Consider the following 18,869-nt stretch of genomic DNA (forward strand, 5'->3'; position numbering starts at 1 on the left):
AGGCAAACTGGTTACAAGGGAAGAAAAGTAGGGTTTAAACCCCAAAACAGAAAACCACTCATTTTAATCTACAGTACTCTGCTCCATCACATCACCAAATTCCACAAAGGCAACTCAACTTCACCAACCTCTTTATGCTACTATGTAGTAGTATTAGCAGAAAGTAATTTATAAGGAGTGCCTCACCTCAGATTAATCCACTACGGGAAATACGCTTTCCCCCTAGCAGCTAGAATGCAAGGGCAAACTATTGAGATTCTAAGGACTACCAGAAAATAAGACACAAGCAGGAGAAATGCACTAAAGGTGAGAGGGAAACACAAGATCCTTAGGACCCCAGGATGTCCAAACAACTCACTTGTCAACCACAGCTTTGACTTCAATTATTGGCTGAAATTTCTTGACAGGCAAGGAGCAGCCAGACTGGCTCATTTCACAGGAATTGCAAGAAGTGTACCTGCACATTTTGCTTCATGAGATCATTTCTAGGAGGGTTAGAAACCTGCTTTTAAAATGAAAGCTCAGAGTCTGGAGTCCCTTGCCTAGGGGCAGCAATGAAGGCGGCTGTGGGTGCTATGTTGGAAACCCCTGAAGTAGTGTGTTTTATTGCTGCTGTTCCTTGTATTTGACTTTATTTCATGGTTAAAAACATGTTTTATTCTTATTATTTTATTATCACTGTTGTAAGGTGCCCCCTGCTTCATTTTGGAGGACAGGAGAAATAAATCTATCAAATACATAAAATGTGCTCTACCTGCTGGGCTGATGAATTCTTTGTCAATTGTCATTACTGACAAAATTCCACCAGAGTACGCTTCTTGGGCATTTCCTGCAATTTAAGCAATTTATTGATCCTATTCCCTTGAACGCAAATATTCGGAGAAAGCTTAGAAAGCAGTCTTTCAAGGCAGTATGATTAATAATAATCTGCATTTGGTTCCCTTAAACACAGACATTGCACTGATTGGAATGATTGTGTAAATATTTGGACTTCTACTATGAATTAATTAATATGCTGCCGTTCATCTGAAGAGCTCAGGGTGGTTCACAAGATAAAAACACAAGATAAAAGCACAAATAAATAGTTAGAACAAAACCAAAACAAAACAATAACCCCCCTCCCACAAACACATTTAAAAGGCCATAGAATATTAATCAGCCAAAGGTCAGGTTGCCGAGGAACGTTTTCGCCTGGCGCCTAAAGATATATAATGACAGTGTCAGGCAAAGCCTGGAGCATTCCACAAACAGGGAGTCACTGCAGAAAAGTTCTGCTCTTGTGTTGCCAGTCTCCTGAACTCTCGTGGAGGAAGTAAGATGATGATCAGAGTCCCAGATGGTTTTGTGGGGAGACTGTCCTTGAGGTATTGCGGTCCTGAGATGTTTAAGGCTTTGTTTATTCTGTTAAATACTATTGTATATTAATAATGCAAAGCAGTCCAAAACTGATTTCAAATACATGTGTTTGCATCCTATTTCAAGGCAAGGCTGAGATAAGTCTAGTCAAATTACAAGCTCATTTTGAGTAGCATTAACATGAAAGATTATGTCCTCCTGTGAGACACAATATGGGACAGCATAGAGGTACTGACATGGGCATTGGGCTGTGGTGATAAGAGATCAAAACTCCACTCAGCAGTGAAGCTCACTGTAAGACCTTGAGCCTGTTCTTCTCACATGCTTATGACAGGACAGAGTAGGGAGAACTATGTACACTTTCCACAGTCATTTGAGGAAGGATAAGAAAAATAAGACACTTTTAAGTGACCCAATTAATATTTTTCAAAACTAGTAACTATGAAATTAGCTGCTGCCGTGGCCAATTAAAATTTATTGAGGCACCATATTATTAAAACAAACCTGGAGTGGCATAGTTGCTAGTGCTACTATAGGAGTTGGTGCCATCAAGGGGCAAGCTTCTTCAACTGCCTGGGACCCTTATCAGAAAGAGCTGTTGCCTAAGCATTTACGCTTGTGGGGACTGCCCAAAAGGAGGGCTCCACGTCAATGCCAATAAGTGGTGACTTCAAGCCCTGCTGAACTGTAATCATCTTTTGCAGTGTGATGAGTTCAAGGCATGTTACAAAATAAATTGTCATCTGCCCATCTGTCAAAATGGTCTGCTGGGAGTGAGGGTAGGGGGAATGCAGGATCTGGTCCTCCAACTGGATCCTGTTCCCCACCGCTGTACTATTAGATATAAATCATCCACCACAATTCAAGTCCTTATTTTGTGAGCTTCTAAAAATTCAGCTCTTTGAAATGCATTTTCTTTAAGACAGTGGGCAACTTCTCTACTACACCTTGAATAAAACTAGGTAGGACTGCCAAAAGCCAAATAAAATTACTCCAGGGTACAGATTCAGGTTGGAATCCACTATGTACCTATTAGCAATACTAGATTATTTATACTGTACTTAACAAAGCCACTAGCCTTTTACCTAAGTCCAAATTACAGACAATTAAAGTAGTTTGTTACACATAATTCCATGCTCAAAGTTGTTTACAGGGCAGTAAACTAGATTTTCTGGTCTTTATGTACTACAGTGCAAACAAAAGTGTATTGAACTGAGTTTACAGTTTACTGAAGCAGCTACAATTAATCCAGTTCAATTACTTTAAGTTCCTGAGAACTGTTTCAGGATTTCTACTGATGATTAACTGGAAGGAAACAGTTTTGATAAAAGATCAGATATTACAAGAAAAATTAACCCAACTGCATGTCACTCAAATACAGTGGCAATAAAGGGTTTAAAACTACGACAGTATAAACAAATAGAATAGAATACCAGAACATCACTTTTCAATATTCTTGCTCCAAAATATCAGAGACAGCAGAAAACAGTTAAGTAGCTCCTTTCACTTACTGAACTCTTCAAGCATTTTATTGCATTCAAAAAGCAATCCTGCCACAAAACTGGCAGTCTAGAAAAAATAGACACAGCACCCTCATATTAGCTTCCAATCCTCCTTATAGGAAAAATTCTGTCAGGGCAAAACTATTCAGGCAGTTTTTCTGGATATGAATCCTGATGCACATTTTACTCAAACTACGCATGCAAAGTTGCCCACTCCAGGTATTGACAGAAAGGCCAAAAAACTATCTGTCTATAGGCAACAAAACATGTTTTCTTTAACCACACCAGCACAAGGGCAATAGGAAAGCTTTATCTGTCCTCAATAATCAATCATGTAGAATCATGTAGCAAAATCTAACAGAATATTGAACCTTTACTGTATGTTTAACATCATGTTCACTACAGAGCATGAAAATAAATATTCTAATAATGGGAATGAAACATCAGTCTATCAACCCATAAATGGTCATATAAGTACTGTATTTTATTAGAAAGAAACATGACTCTTATTATATAATATGTTCTATTTGTCTAGGGGAAGAGAGTATCAAGCCCCTCCATCAGCAATACTGTACTGAAAAACCAGCAACTTTTGGCTCCTCCTCTTCAAATTATTCTATTCCAGTTGACAAGAACCTTATAACTAAGAATGCTGTCTGATTTCCTTCTCCCTTCCAAACTCTTTGTGCTGTGTCTTAGACTGTATGTAATAGAATGAGGGTGCCTTATTTTCATTTGTAAGCTGCCTGGGTAGCATATTTTTGGTTAAAGAGCAGGATAAAAAAATTCTTTAAATTCATATATAAAAGCTAAGAACAGTCTTTGGCCTCTGCTAAATTATTGAAAATCCAGCCTGCAACTTACATTCAGATGAGAAACAAAACTAAAGATAAACTGAGGAAAAGTGGTGGAGGATGGAATTGAGTCATACTCTGGACCAAAACTCTATTTCATTGCAAACTGTTAATTGTTTTAGCAGCCAATTAATTGGACTATATGAGTTATAACAGAGATGGACAAGCTGTGGCTCTCTACAAGTTGGGAGTTCTAGTTCAGCAACATCAGAAAGTCGACAGGCTCTCCATCTCCAAGTCAGACATTTGTAAACTCCATTTTTCATCAGTGATTGAATGCTAGAGCTCTTTAAAGTCTAATTTTAAATCATGAATGTAAGAGCAGAATGTGGACATGCAAACCACGTGCACTCCCATCCTGCTCCTACAACCAACTGAAACAGGAAAAAAGTCTTGCTGTGTAGGGAAGCAATGGCTCAGTTGCCTGGGTAACAAGGATGCATTTTCTCCTTTAGAGTGAAGGGTTTGTTTGCCCTCTGTGACATTGACACAATTGCCTGGGATCTTGGATTGAAAAACATTTTCAACTTTAAAAAAGCACTGAAGCAGTGGCAGCAGGGGGGTGGGGGGCAGACAGCTGAAAATAGATGTGAAAATGCAGAGTGGAAGATGGGAGCTTTTTTTTAATAGAACTTCTGTCTCCCTTCCTGTGCCCAACTGCTGCATCAAAACCCAAACCTTGAGAAGATCTAGAAAAGCAAGATGCTGTCAGGATGAGAAAAGCAAGAGGCCAAACAGTGGTTCATGCCCAATATAAATTTTGGAGTCACCTGGGGATTTTTTGAGGACTGGTGGTTGACAAGCTGAGGTTTTTTTTTTTGTTTGTTTTTTTTTAAAAAGGGAAACTGAATGTTAATGCAATGACAGGTAGTGTATATCTCAGAAAACCTTCATCTAATCAACAGGCAGTTAATTTAATTTTAATCTCTTGGAAGTGGGGGTGACATTTGATGTTAGGAATTGGGATTCTGTAATTAATGATACTAAGCAAACAACAACAACAACAACAACGAAGTAGAACTGAAACAAAACATTAAAAAATTCCCAGATTGGAAAAAAATATTGACTTTATCTCATAAAGATCATATTATTGATTTTAACGTTTTAACATTACCACTATCAAATCTAATGTTCTTAATTCTGAAGATCATGAAGGGGCTTGGTCTAGCCAAATTTAAATAAAAAAATTTAAAAATCCCAAAACCTGAGTACTAGCTAACCTTCTAATAATAATTTAATGGCTGAGAAGCATTCCTTACAGCTCCTCATTTAGCAAAATCAATGCAACTATAGTCGTACCTCGGATCCCGAACACTTTGTGAGTGAAACGTTTTGGCTCCCGAACACCACAAACCTAGAAGTGAGTGTTCCAGTTTGCGAACATTCTTTGGAACCTGAACATCCGATGCGGCTTCCAATAGGCTGTAGGAGCTTCCTGCAACCAATCGGAAGCCGCGCCTTGGTTTCCAAATGTTTTGGAAGTTGAATGGACTTCCGGAACAGATTCTGCTCGACTTCCGAGGTACAACTGTACAATTCAAATTCCTGTCAAACTGGATACATTGTAACTTCAGTCTAGATCAATTAAGCAGTTTCCTCAGGAAGCTATACAGTGGTACCTTGAGTTACAAATGCTTCAGGTTACAAACTCCACTAGCCTTGAATATTTACGAGTTGAGAATTTTGCCCCAGGATGAGAACGGAAATCGTGTGCTGGCGGCACAGTGGCAGCAAGAGGTCCCATTAGCAAAAGCATGCCTCTAGTTAAGAACAGTTTCAGGTTAAGAACGGATGAATTAAGTTCGTAACTAGAGGTAACACTGTACCTCTTTTTCCTTTACTGATGCAGATCCCCAGAGTCAACTAAAACCCTAATAGTATTTACAATAAAAGAAAAAAAAAAGGTTTGAATCCACGCAATGGGGTGAACTCCTGGTGCTTTGTCCCAGCTCCTGCCAACCTAGTAGTTCAAAAGCATACCAGCGTGAGTAGATAAATAGGTACCGCTGCGGCAGGCAAACGGCGTTTCAATGCGCTCTGGCACTCGTCACAGTGTTCCGTGCCCCATAAGTGGTTTAGTCATGCTGGCCACACGACCCAGAAAAACTGTCTGCAGACAAATGCCGGCTCCTTCAGCCTGAAAGCGGAGATGAATGCCGCACCCCATAATCAAATTCGACCAGACTTAACTATCCAGGGGTTCTTTACCTTTAGTATTTACAATCTAAGGTTTCAGTCCCAATCCATAATTTGAACAATTTTCTCTTAAAGATGTTATCTCCACAGCCATCCATCATTTGAAAGCCCTTTTAGGATGTCAAATTAAGTATATAAATGTATTAACAGTGACCTCAATTCCTAAAAGACTTCTGCCCTTAAGATTATAGAGGAATGGAGTTATCCCTAGAGAGTTCTTTGAATACTTGATAGTCAGCCTCCCACCCACCCACTCCTCCTTAAGAACATTCTGCCTTAAACTGGGAATACACAGCACTTTAAAAAATTGTTCAGAAAACCAACTGAGTAACTGGGATGATCCATTGGCTATGACTTCCAAATTTCCAACATCAAGCACTCTTATTCAACTAACCCCTCTCCCCGTCATTCATCACTTTGCTAGTCTAATTTCTGGCATTGGGAAGCCAGGAGCGTGTGAGTCTGGCATCTTTACGTTTGTACAGGTGGAGCTGTGAAACATTGCTGAGAGATGACAAAAGATACACTGAAACATCTAAGTTTCCCTGAAGGCTAACTTCATTAAATATGCTGAGGCAGCTTTGCCTCATCTATCAGGCCTAAAAGTTCTCTGCCTTACATGCAAAATAAATAAATCTGAAGTAGTAGTTCTTTATTAAGGTCGACGACCAGCACACACACACACACAGAAAAAAGACACATACATAATCAATAATAAATGCAATTTAGAATTGATCTGAGATTTGATCAAAAGGTGTTGGCCATCTTAAAATTAATAATTATTGATTTAAAATTATTGATTTAAAAGAATAAATTTGAAATTAATTAAAAGAATCAACAATTATAATACTTAAATTGAAAGAAGGATCAGGAGCCACCTATTTGTGCGGACCAAAGCTTAATAGCGACAGCACAGAACTTTGCTACCGCAGCTGTAACCTTAGGATTGGCATCTGAGAGGAGCCAATGAGTATAGTGTTCTTCGAGACATCCAGGAGACTCACATAGTAGCGGAGAGATGAGTTCATTCCATAAAGCCCTATAAAAGCGGCAACAGAGAAGCACGTGGTCTGTAGTCTCTACTTCTCCGGAGTCGCATGGACAGAGTCTGTCACCCAAAGGAACCCCCCATACTTCCCATCCAATACGGCAGATGGCAGAACATGATTTCGGGCCAGTGTGAACGCCCTGCTGTGGGATGGGACCTCGAGCTGAGTAAAATACCTAGCTGTGAGTTGCAAGTATCTCCGCTCCTCCTTGCTGTGTTGTAACTATGTGAACACAGGTAAGCTGGATGTAGACCTATACTCATCATCTTGTTTTCTATGGCTTTGCTCCAAGAGGAGCGATGTTTATCTTTTAATATCAATGGGGCAAGGCCCTGAGGAATAAGATGAACTTTCAGCCAAAGGTTACAGGCCTGCATCCAGAGTCTCGCCTCGATGCAGACCATGCCTATTTTGAGACGAAGAGCAGCATTTGGCACACATGGAGGCACCTGGAGGGCTGCTCTGATAAATTTTGACTGGACCCTTTCAAGAAGGGTCAGATTTGGGGGGGGCACAAAGTTGAGCCCCATAAAGCAATTGAGCTAGCGCTCTGGCCTCAAAGAGTTTTAGAGCCGCAGGTACATAGTGTGCACCGTTGGATCCTAAAAAAAAACCTAATATTGCAGAGGTGGACTTCTGGGCTGCAGCCACAACGTGTGTTAAGTGGGCTTTCCTTGACCCTCTATCGTGGAAGACTATGCCTAAGTATTTAAAACAATGGACTTGCTCGATTTTTCGTCCATTAATACTCTATGGTCGTGTCATTACTTTGGTTTCCTGATAGTTAATAGTAAGACAGGCCTCTTTACAATATTGAGCAAGGCACCGGAGCGCCCGTCTTAATCCGACTAGAGTCCTGGACAAGATCAGGGCATCATCCACATACAGGAGAATAGAAATAGTCCTGTCTGCCAGTTTGGGTGGGTGGAAATCAGGACTTGATAGTTTAGATATTATATCATTAATAAAGTAATTGAACAGCAGGGGGGCTAGTATGCATCCCTGCTTGACACCCAACTGAGTAGGCACCCGTCGTGTCTGATGTCCCTGATGGGAGCAGCGGACCAGGAGGCTTGTGTTTGTATATATTGATCATATAAGAAGGAAAAGGCAAGGATCAATTGTTGAGGATTTCATCTTCTCCCAAAGCTTATTTCGCAAGATGGAATCAAAAGCAGTTTTTAAGTCTATAAAGGCCGCAAAGAGGGAGGAAGATTTACAAGATATGTATTTCTCGATGAGGTGTTGAAATACTAGGCAATGGTCCATGGTCGCTCTTCCTTTCCGGAATCCTGCCTGTTCTTCTGCGATTTGATGCTCCACCTTCAGCCAATCTTGAAATTTGTCTTTGAGATGTAAGGAATGCAGTTTACTCACAATATTGAGTAAACTGATAGGCCTGTAATTTCCTGGTTCGAACTTGCTCTCTTTTAAATAAATGGGAATTATAATGGCAACACCCCAGTCTTTTGGAATGTGTCCTGTGCTATCAATATATGTAAATAGTGATGCTAACACAGGGCACCACCATTCTTTGTTTTTCTTAATCAACTCAGGCGGGATTAAGTCCTCACCCGGCGCCTTCCCTACCCGAGTTCTAGACAGTAGGGAACCTATGTCTGTCATAGTGACACACATGCCTCTTATCAGATGCTCCAAAGATACAAAAGCAAACTATGCAGGTTTATTTTTAGCACTGACAACTAACAAACTAAACCTTCATATTGTAAATGGCTCCTTCCCATCAGATTATCCGGGCGAATTTACACATCTTTCAGGAGACAGAGCCTCCACATTGGACTACATTGCTGTCTCGGGACCATTACTGGCCCAGGTGGTGAGTTTTAAGGTCCTTCCTTACATTGATAGTGACCATCTTCCAATTTATATCCAGATAGCCTTCCCCGATCTGAGGAGTAGTCTTGAGGTATGTGGCTTACCTGCAACACTATCTCAAACGAAAGGCAAATGTAGAAAAAAGTGGACTACAAAATTAGACCAACAACTAAAACAGGTTCTAGCCAAAGAATCCCTTACCAAGATAAGACAGCAATTGATGATACCAGATTTTGAACATAATCCAGTAAGGACATATGAAAACTTGGTTCAGGAATTGAAACCACATTTAGGCTACTGCAAAAGCAGCTGCCCCTGTGTCCCAACCATGGTTCGACAAAGACTGCATTAAGGCTAAGGATGCCCTTTTGTCTGCATATTCTAATTTCAAAAACAACGCAACAACTATACCAGATATTAACCTAGTGCAACTTAACGAGCTTAAAAAAGTTATAAAAATATCTTGAAACAGAAAAAGAAGGAGGCATTGAAAGAAACTTGGGCCCGCTTAATTCAAGCTGCAAAACTAAAAAAACTCATCACTTTTTTGGCAACTTGCTTCTAACAGCTGGAGGAGACGCTTAATTTTAGAAACAGACATTACTCCTGAGAGATGGGAACAACACTTTAGACAAATGTATGCAGACCCCGATCCTGTTGAGATTTCTGATTCGTGGAATCTAAAAGAGCTCCCAGAATGGAATAAATCTGAATATAATGGGGTGTGTTTAACACTACTAACTCACCAGAACCTATTGTTTTTCCCCTGGCTTTTAACTTTGTCAAAGTGACAGATGCTTCATGCTGCAAGGACTAGTCAAGTTCTGGTTCCTCATGAATTAGGCTCCCCTGCTTCCCCTGGCCCTACTTTTAAAACCTCCTAGCCAACAAACTCTGCCAGAAATAAATCTACTGTGCAAAAGCAGGGATCCAATTTGGCCAGCAATGCCATTTCTCTTAAACCATGCCAACCTAGTCAAACAGCTGGTGTCACTTGTTACATCAGCCGCTGCATGAGAGGCTGGGCTTCAATCCTACATTGGTTGTGGGTGCCTGTTCCCAGTAGGGAAAGCTGCCTGCTCTACCACTTCACAGCAGGGACACTGATTGGCACCAGCTCCACCTGCCTGCCTGAAGTCAGCTGGTTTGCCATGCTACCCTGCAGACCCTGATTCACCTGGCAGCAAATAAAATAAAATAAAACTTGCTACCACACTGCCAGGTGCATCAGGTGTTTTGCAGGGTAGCACAGTAGCAAAGGACACATCTTTTGCTGCGACACCTCCTGGCAGACTACCTGATTGCCCAGCAGCATTTTTCCCCCTGGTCTGCCTGGCCTGGTAGCAGAGCAGCAAAAGAAAAAGTAACTTTGACATTTTGTTTTGGCGCCCACAACCTAGGTCCCAGGAGCCACATGGCTCCTAGCATTCCTCTCCCAGTTTCTAACACTGATTGGCATTATGGGAACAGCATTCCAAATTGGGTGGCTACGTATCAAATAGAAGACTTGTTCTCTTGTTGCCACCCTCCAAATTTAAGGCCCATGGGCCGGAAGCAACCCATGAGCCACCCCCGAATGGAGCCGCCCGCTTGATGAGTCCCCGCGTGCAGGGACTCTCTTCTGCAGCTCCGGAAATTGCTTATGCACATTCCCAGATGCCAAAAATCGTGCCTGCGCAGAAGTGATTTTCAGTGTCTGGGCATGGACAGAAGAGATTTCCAGCACCGCAGACATGCACAGATGTGATTTGCGGCATTGCGCTGTGCCGGCCTGGCCCACGGAGGATCTTCGTGGGAGTGATCTGGCCCATGCCTGGTAAGCCTTGCCAACCCCTGGTCTAGATCCTTTAGAACTGGTGTTACCGGTATATGGTCCCGGCGGCCACTCTCGGTCAACAGTTTAGCTCAGGGGTCAGCAAACTTTTTCAGCCATGGGCCAGTCCACTGTCCCTCAGACCTTGTAGGAGGGCCGGACTATATTTTTTTAAAAAATACGAACAAATTCCTATGCCCCACAAATAACCCAGAGGTGCATTTTAAATAAAAGCACACATTCTACTCATGTGAAAACACGCTGATTCCCGGACTGTCCGTGTGCCACATTTAGAAGGTGATTGGGCCACATCCAGGCCCCGGGCCTTAGTTTGGGGACCCCTGGTTTAGCTGCTGCATTCTGGATTAGTTGTAGTTTCTGAGTCACTTTCGAAGAGCACATTGCAATAGTTCAAGTGGGAGATAACTAGAGCATATACCGCTCTGGTGAGATAGGGCGCCGGCAGATAGGGTCTCAGTCAACATGCCAGATGGAGCTGGTAGATAGCTGCCCTGGACACAAAATTGACCTGTACCTCCATGGACAGCTGTGAGTCCAAAATTACTCCCAGGCTGCTCACCTGGTCCTTCAATGGCAGTTATCCCATTCAGGACCATGGAATCCCCCACACCACCCATTGAACATAGGGGGAGATAGTGCTTTCCTTAGGCATGGCTGTTGAAGGACAGTTGAGAGTTAGAAATTTTGTAACTTTTAAAAAGATGCTTGAATCTCTCCCTTCACCTGAATCATCTATCTTTCATCTATTGGTAGATTCTGCCCCTTTTGTAGGTGAGATAATCCTTTTTACCTAGATTCAGTCTCAGTTGAGATTGGAAAGGCTTGCATATCAGAGAAAAGCATCATGCAGAACCGAGCTGAATATTTTGTTCAATCTCTTCAATGCAATTCTTACTTCAGACTTGCCATTTAGAACTTCAGAAGGCATGTATCCTGGTAACTTCTGGGTCAGATTACTGCAATGTGTTCTACATTGGGCTGCCTCTGGGAGACTGTTCAGAAACTCCAGTATCCAGTTCAGAGCCAATCACATGGACTGCCAATTCATTTTTGAGTGGAATTCACAGTTTTGACATATGAAGCCTTGCGTGGTTCCCATGTGAACTCTCCTGGACCCAGAGATCGACATCCAAGGCCCTTTTGTGTGCCTCTTCCAAAATAAATTTGGAGGGTGGCAACAAGAGAACAAGTCTTCTATTTGATACGTAGCCACCCAATTTGGAATGCTGTTCCCATAATGCCAATCAGTGTTAGAAACTGGGAGAGGAATGCTAGGAGCCATGTGGCTCCTGGGACCTAGGTTGTGGGCGCCAAAACAAAATGTCAAAGTTACTTCTTTTTCTTTTGCTGCTCTGCTACCAGGCCAGGCAGGCCAGGGGGGAAAATGCTGCTGGGCAATCAGGTAGTCTGCAGGGAGGTGTGGCAGCAAAAGATGTGTCTTTTGCTACTGTGCTACCCTGCCAAACACCTGATGCACCTGGCAGTGTGGTAGCAGTTTTTATTTTATTTTATTTTATTTGCTGCCAGGTGAATCAGGGTCTGCAGGGTAGCATGGCAAACCAGCTGACTGCAGGCAGGCAGGTGGAGCTGGTGCCAATCAGTGTCCCTGCTGTGAAGTGGTAGAGCAGGCAGCTTTCCCTACTGGGAACAGGCACCCACAACCAATGTAGGATTGAAGCCCAGCCTCTCATGTAGCAGCTGATGTAACAAGTGACACCAACTGTTTGACTAGGTTGTCATGGTTTAAGAGAAATGGTATTGCTGGCCAAATTGGATCCCTGCTTTTGCACAGTAGATTTATTTCTGGCAGAGTTTGTTGGCTAGGAGGTTTTAAAAGTAGGGCCAGATGGGCAGGGTATAAATAATAAAATTATTATTATTATAACTTTAATTTCATTATCACAGTAATCATTAACAATGTATTCAGAGACTCTCTCAAAAGATAATCACAATAAATGAATAGTCAAAATGTAATCTGAACAAACAAGACTATTATTGGGGAGGGGGAAGGTAATGTGACTAATTTATACCATACGGAACAAGCATGCATTATTATACCATATGCAACATGCACCAAGCATTCACTTCCTTTATGAAAGTACAAACAACTACTATTGAGACACCTATTGTAGTAAAGTGCTTGAATGGAAATTCCTAGTTCACATCTTTATTATAACCTTGGTAACAAGAACACTTACCGGTAAGTACATACACTGTTCTACTTCTCAAATATATATAAGCTCAGATATGGCAGTTGACAAAATTAACTCATGGTATTTGAGCTTAGGAGACATTGTTAACAACAAACTAAATTTATAAAGGTTAACCTGCAGTACATTATCATTCACAGGTTTGTTGCCAGGAGCAGCAGACACATGTCTGCCAATGTCACACAATTTAATAATAATCTTTCCAGGATTCTTGGGGATATGCTGCCACCATTTTGCAAAATGGGAAAGATTTATTAAAATACTGCAAAGGTTGCTTCCACACAAGCCTTTTTCCAGTTATTTATTCATTTAATTTCACATGGCACAAAGGAAACCAAGGACTAAACAAACCTTTCAATATAGAGCTACTGTACTACTACTAGTACACACAGACACACACCCCAAGCAAAGTAAAGGGATGCTGAATGCATACTCTTGCACACAAAACTGAATAAAGGTATCCCAAGGCTGCACTTCTGAGATCACTATTCAAGAGAAACTGTACTCCTTCAGGAAATTACTGAAGTACAGTACTCAATACTTAATGTATTAATATCCTTAAAATACCAAACATAACTATGAAAACCACCCATTTTTTAGAAAGTCAACACTAATGGGTACCCAATGGGCAGAGATGATGGGAGTTGTAGTCCAACAACATATGGAGGCACAATGCTGCCTACCACTAACCTGAAGCCAAACACAGTCCAGTTCTCCATCTTTCTCTTCTCCCCCACTAAAAAATCATGGGCACACAAGCATCAAACTTTTGCAAGGAATCTAATTCCGCGAGAACCTGGCATCTCCCCTGAGCTAGTCATCTAGCCCCCACCCCTCCACTTGACCAAAGAAAACCAGCTCTGTCACATTCACTATCTAGTACCTGCATGAAGAGACACCCAGGTCCTACCTAGAAAGGAAAATAGGAAGCACGTCACTTACCAAAACCAAGACCAGAAATCCAGAAATTCGCTCTCTATATCCTCTGTATCTATGATGTACTGTACTAATTAAAGACACATGTGCCTTCAATCCTCAAAACACACTTAAAGCAGCACTGAAAGACTGAATAAACCAGCACTGGTGAATGATAGTATTATCTCTCCCAAATAAAGCACATTTTATAAAAATAACACTTCAATATTAGAAGAACAAACCATTTCCTAAGGCTACATGTATATATAGAGTTACCAGGATTGCAAAATTGTACAAAAATTCTCAAAAACTAGTTGCAAACATAATGCCAGCAGCATGATGGTATTGTTTCCCCAAACGTGTCCATTTCCTCACCCCTCCCTAAAAAAAAGAAAATCCTTCTACTTGCTGTAAACAAAAGGCATTATACTCTTTGGTCATGGAAACATTTCTAATTACCTGAAGTTCATTAGATACATAGTAAAATACATTATCTTATTATCCCCAGCACAGCCTAGAGCAGCTTTTCTGGGACACCTTTTTCCTACCTCAAAAGAGTTTTGAAGAGGTCTTGATGTTTAGGCAGCTGCCTTCATGTGCTTCACTCAAACTTTAATATGTTTTAAACGGAGGGGTAATCAAGCCAGCAAGAAGAAAATGGGCATACAGTATTTAGTAGTCAATCTTGCAGTGAAAGAGGAACTTATTTCTTTATAAAGAAGAGAACAGGAGCACACCATTTTAAAATAGCCAGCGGCACAGCCTGCTTCAGGATCCTAAATTTCCTCCACAGCTATGTAAAACAAGCAAACTTTGAGACAGCAGTGCCAAGCGGTACAATTATAGGATGAATAGTGCTAATTATTATGCCATTTTTTGTATCAAACTGTCCACTCGAACATAGTCAAATTCACTTGCTTCAAACACTTACACAGAGGACTGCACAGCACAGCAGGACAGCTAAAAACGTATAGTAAAGGAAAGTAATGGAAAGAAAAGGGCATCTGGGGGGCCCACACTCTCAAACAGGGCCAGTCATGCAGCAGTGGGACCATTGTGGGGTGATGCAAAGATAGTAGATGAAGGCAGAAACTGGTGCCTGAATGCTGAAGCAAGAATTTTAGAAGCGTTTGTGGGGTTACAATTTTGACTCAGTCTCAGGCAACAAAATAACCCTTACACTTGGGGAAAGGGCAGAAAAAAATTATGCAATAATAATAATAATAACAATTAGGGGGGCTGGCTGGGGGTTGGAGTCCAGCAACAGCCAGAAAGCCAAACACCCCTGCTTTGTGGGCAGGGGAGAGACTCTATTGCTGGAGGCCGTGACCCTACACATGCTTTCTTCTAAGTAAGCACCGCTGCATACTGCCATACTGTACTTCTTTCAGGTGCACGGGGTTGGGCCAACTTGGGCAAATCCACTCATTCGCAGTCAATGCTGTAAAGGGCGATGCCCCAGCACTGATTTGTCGGGGCAGCCAATGTCCAGCCACCTCTCGATCTGCGCCGTTAAACTCGCTCCGCTACTTCTCTGTGATAACAAATCTAAGCTTCGGCGATACATGAGAGGGTAATCCATTAAAAATGGAAATGAAACAAACGCGTTAGGAGCCGCAACTACTAGACCAGGGCCGGTTTAAAATGCGCGAGCCATTCGGGCGAAGCGAAAAGTTTCCGCTAAGCCGTGTTAAGACGACGCGTGCAGACGACACGTTTGGAACTCCTGCGAAGCCCGCAAGCGACGCGGGCACGTCGTACGTGTGAACCTGCCCTTTCCAAGGTTGGGTTTGCATTGTCTCTCCCTTTTCTGTAAGGAGGGAGGGAGGGAGCGAGAACGAGAGCGAGAAAGAGAGAGAGCAGCCCTACGGAAGAGACCCACCTCCATCGAACTCGCCTCGGAGGGGGAGGGGGAAGCAGCGAACGCCCCCCGTCTTCGAGTAGCCCTTGGCGGCCAGCCGTTGCCGCCAGCGTCTTCGGGAACCGGGCTGAGGAGACGACGCCGCCGCCGCCGCCGCCGCTGCTCTCCCGCCAACGGAGCCCCCCTGGCGGCGGAGGGGAAGGCGCCGCCGCCAGCTCGGCACGGGCCGAGTCCGTCCCCTCAGGAAACGCAAGCAGCCCGCTTCGCCGTGGAGACGAGGACGGCGCCGCCGCGACGGCGGGAGGCGGCCGCTGGGACTCCGCGCCGGAGATGGAGGGGGAGATGGAGGTCGGTCGGTCGGTCGCTCAGCCTGCCAGCCACCGCCGACGCCCTCAGCCGCGCAGCCCACTCGGCATCTCCCCTCAGCCGCGCGTTTTCACGGCCGGCGGCGGCAGCGGCTACTTCCTCCTCGTCGTCGTCGTCGTCGTCGTCCTCCCCTCGAGCGGGCTGAGGCGTTAAACGGTCCCACCTCGAAGCGCAAGCGCGCGCGCGCGCGGCCGAGCGTGCACCCCGACTTCTCAGAACGCAGTCGCGGTCGGCGCGCGCGCACGCACGTCAGGCTCGCTCGCCGGTCAGGCGCCCGGCCCCACCCAGTAACACCTGACTCCTCCCACTCCCGTCAAGGAAAGGAGAAGGAAGCGGCGGTTGGTTTATGGGTGGTCTTATTTCCGCCTGCAGGTGACCCGGATGTCGTCGTCACGTGCCGCCTCCCTCCCTTGCTTTGGAGTGAAGGGAGGCGAGGAGAGGGGATTGGGCGGCAGGGAGCGAGGGGGCGGGGCGTGCCACGCCAGTCAATCATCCATCCATACATCAAAGAGACTGCACAGAAACTTGAAGGTAGCACGCGGGAGATATCTCTTTTTCCCCTCTTCCTGGGTTTTGGAAATTGTCCATGCGGTCACGAACAGTCGGACACGACTAAACAACAAAGTTCATTCTGCGCTGTGGGTTGGGGCGTGGGGACAGATGGTTTTGTAAAATGAGGAGTGCGCGCAGGACGCGGGACTTGTCTTTCTCCTTCCCCCGCGCTTCTCGTGATTTGTGTTTTTTTCACGTTGTTAGCTGCACATCGAAAACGTGCATAATGTGGGTATGGGATGTGATCCACCAGGGCTGAAGTCGTCTTTCCATCTGGAAGAAGAGGGAGCTGAGGAGCCCCTTGGCCAGCTCTCAGCAAATAGCCGGCGCTATGTCCGCAGCATCCATGACTTTAAAAAGGAGGGGAAATGACAAAGCACACGTACACACCGGCGCAGCTCGAAGTTACATACCGCAAGCATCAATCGGGCGGAGCCCGCAACTATGTCTGTGTGCCACGTGGAGATAGCAAGCAGCCGGTGTAGTTACGGCGATCCAGGCAGGCACTCTGCCAGCACTGGACGGCACGCAGCCACGCCATAAAGCATGGCTCTGGGAAGCTGCAAAGAGGGGTTCCGGTCCTTCGCACCACACGCACACCTGCTGGAGCGGGGTGGGGGAATAAGTAAAAGCAGACTGGGGCAATAAGGGAAAAGGTTGTGCCAAAACTGGAAGCCACGCTGCAAACTCCACCGGGCAACTCCCTACCTGCTAAGCCAAAGCAGCAGGCATCAAGCAGCACAATCAATTGTGGGTCATTTGTGACATAAGAAGAGCCTGCTGGATCAGGCCAGTGAACCCTCTAGTCCAGCCTCCTGTTCTCAGGGTGGCCAACTAGATGTTTGTTACGGGTACTGGAAGGGATATTTTTTATTTTGTCTTGACTATGGCAGACCAACACGGCTAAAGCTCATACCAAGAACAAACTGAAAACAGAGAATAGCCATCATGACTAGTAGCCAAGGATAGCCCTCTCCTCAATGAATTGATCTAATCCTCTTTTAAGGCCATCTAGCTTGGGGGCCATTTGGCTCCCTGCTCCCAGCCCCAACACCCAATCATTGACGTGAGAGGAGGTATGGTCTGGTTGAACAGTGTGATTTCCACACCAGAGGCCTCTCTCATCCCTACAGTGCACAAACGATCCTATCTTCCAATAAACAGCCCATGTAAAATCTTCTATTGAACAGTATCTGGGATAGAGATGTTCCCGAAGGAAACATGAGGGCTTGCCACCTAGTCATGACTACTACAGGGCTCCTGTGCCTTGGACACTTGACTTGTCAGGAAATAGTGCCACTTGTAGCATAAGCCTCCAATTGAGATACATCTGCCTTTAACAGATATTGCCAAGTGTAGAGAAACCCACATGGAGTAAGCAGGTTAATAATGGAAGAACAGCAGGAGCATCCTGATCACTGCTACAGCCCTGGAGTGAGCCTTCTTCCTGATCTGCACTGAAAAGGGTGTGAGAAAATATATTCCTGGTATAAAGTCCAGTCTTTGCTGTGGGCATTTCATGGGACTAAATGGGCTTTGGATGTGGCGTAACTATGCCACACTCACAACCCGCCCAATTTTTACCCATACAGCCAATGTGCATGCTGGTGGCATTCTGGGAGAGGGATCCTGGAGTTTTGCCAATGTATCTGACATCCCAAATCAGATCATTTAATATGGTCAGAGCCTTTACAACTTCCACTGTACATAACTAATACATTAGCACCATGCAGGCATTTGTTAATCGTGTCCACAGAGGGACCATGTGTGCCAGACCTGCCTGCTCCCTAAACTTCCCACATTGACATCTGAAGGGATTTTAAACACAATCGTCTGAAAGTGGTTACAATTCTCCCCCAAAACAGGAAGCCTGTGTAATCGGTTCCTGGTCACAAGAAGGCGGAAGCTTTAGGAGGCAGCTCACCCTCCATGGATGCAATTACTGTGTGACTGAATAGGGCTATAATTGGCATTGATATTGCTTCTCCAGAAATGTATTGGAAATATTAATGTAACTGGAGGAGAGGGGAACCATTATATTTAAGAGCAGCACAAAACTGGAAGCAGCAGCACAGAAAGCAGTCATGACTCAGCATTTCTTCATTATCATGACATTCTGAAAGCTTCAAAGACACCTGCACAATTCAGTCTAAGTGTAAACCATGTAATATAGACACAAAAGTTTCTGAACTTTCGTTTGAGTTATTCGCACATTTAATTTATGGCTCACATCCAAAAGAAATGCTAGGAGGCTGTGATATTATTTTCCAAGGTGTTGTGTGTGCTGTAATGGGCACGTGAAGTCATCAAAACTTTTCCAACTTGGTGTTGCCATGAA

At 44.0% G+C, this 18,869-nt stretch overlaps 1 protein-coding gene across 2 annotated transcripts in view; it reads right to left on the bottom strand.

The window, feature by feature from the left end:
• GALNT1 (polypeptide N-acetylgalactosaminyltransferase 1) overlaps positions 1–15,850 on the bottom strand; it is a 53,824-nt gene extending 37,974 nt beyond the window's left edge. Inside the window, exon 1 of one of the 2 annotated variants that reach the window (XM_033168843.1) lies at positions 15,635–15,847. The gene's annotated coding sequence lies outside the window, so the exon portion shown is untranslated. Of the gene's footprint in view, positions 1–15,634 lie in introns of both variants that reach the window. The other variant, XM_033168844.1, reaches the window with a different exon arrangement.
• Positions 15,851–18,869: the final 3,019 nt, after the last annotated feature.

The sequence above is a fragment of the Lacerta agilis genome, chromosome 14 (genome assembly GCF_009819535.1).
Source record: "Lacerta agilis isolate rLacAgi1 chromosome 14, rLacAgi1.pri, whole genome shotgun sequence".
In the NCBI taxonomy this organism is placed as follows: domain Eukaryota; kingdom Metazoa; phylum Chordata; class Lepidosauria; order Squamata; family Lacertidae; genus Lacerta; species Lacerta agilis.